This window comes from Orycteropus afer, unplaced genomic scaffold (genome assembly GCF_000298275.1).
Source record: "Orycteropus afer afer isolate SDZICR_OR568_19922 unplaced genomic scaffold, OryAfe1.0 scaffold00280, whole genome shotgun sequence".
In the NCBI taxonomy this organism is placed as follows: domain Eukaryota; kingdom Metazoa; phylum Chordata; class Mammalia; order Tubulidentata; family Orycteropodidae; genus Orycteropus; species Orycteropus afer.
The window spans coordinates 978,872-979,950 of record NW_006921867.1 but is presented as its reverse complement, the minus strand read 5'-3'; positions in this window follow the sequence as shown (position 1 = coordinate 979,950).

The following is a 1,079-nucleotide window of genomic DNA, read 5'->3' as shown; positions in this document are numbered from 1 at the left end:
CATAGTTATGCACTCCTGTGTATCCTGCATTTCCTCTGTGTGAATGTTGCCCCTCTGGTGCCTGGTGGTCAATTGCTCCAAGGGATGCATTGCCATAGAGTATGTAGGTGAGTCCGCTGGGTTGAGAGGTCTGCATGTACATCTTGTTTACTATTGGGCTGAGAGCCAGCTCCTGGGAGTGATTTTTATTCCAGGCCCAAAGTGTATCCCAGGGCCATAGTATTGGTGTTCCCACCAGACACCATCCGACTAGTAATTCTGGTCATTATTTGTTTTTTGGATTTTGTTCCTAGGTTTTCCTCCCACTCTATCCAGGATCTCCAGTTTTGAACTTTCCTGAGTGGTTGGCATTGGTAGCCAATGTAGTTCTTCTGGTCTCGAGGTCCATCATGTCCTAGGTCTGATTGCTTCCAAATGACCTTGATTTTTTGCACTCTTCTTCGCTTCTGATGATAGGAGACCGTTAGCTGCTTTTTAGATGGCTGCTTGAAAACTTTTAAGACCCCAGTTGCTACTCACAAACATAGGTTGTGGAGCAAGATTTTTTTATGCATTTTGTTGTGACAATTGAGTCTGGTGTCCCCCAATACTATGGTCCTGAGTCAGTTGATCTGTTGGATCTCTCTCCCACAGTGTCTGGCTCTCTGTGAGGGATTGCTCTATGTCTGTCTTCTGTGGTTTCTGTAAGGATTGTAGGTATTTTGTATCTGTGTAAGATTAGCCTCAGCTGAGTCTATCCTTGGTCTAGAGTATAATCCTGTTGATGACCCCTATCTGATCGGCTCAGATGTTTATGTGTTTATCTGTAGCCTAGTGTTTGGTGTTAATGGTAATGCGGTATTGAGAATATACTGGTATTAGCCTCTGTCGTCTATGCCTTATGTGCAAAATTTGGTGTCCTCCCTTTCCCCAGTGTTATCATGCTGGTCACAGACTTTTTCCATACCATCCCTCCCCTTGCCCACCTCAGTGTGTGGCCCCCAACTAGCCCAAAATTATTCCCTTCCCTTCCCTCTCCATCCCAATAACCTACAAAGTGAGTTCCCTTCCTTAAGCAAACCATTCCTTGTCTTTCTACA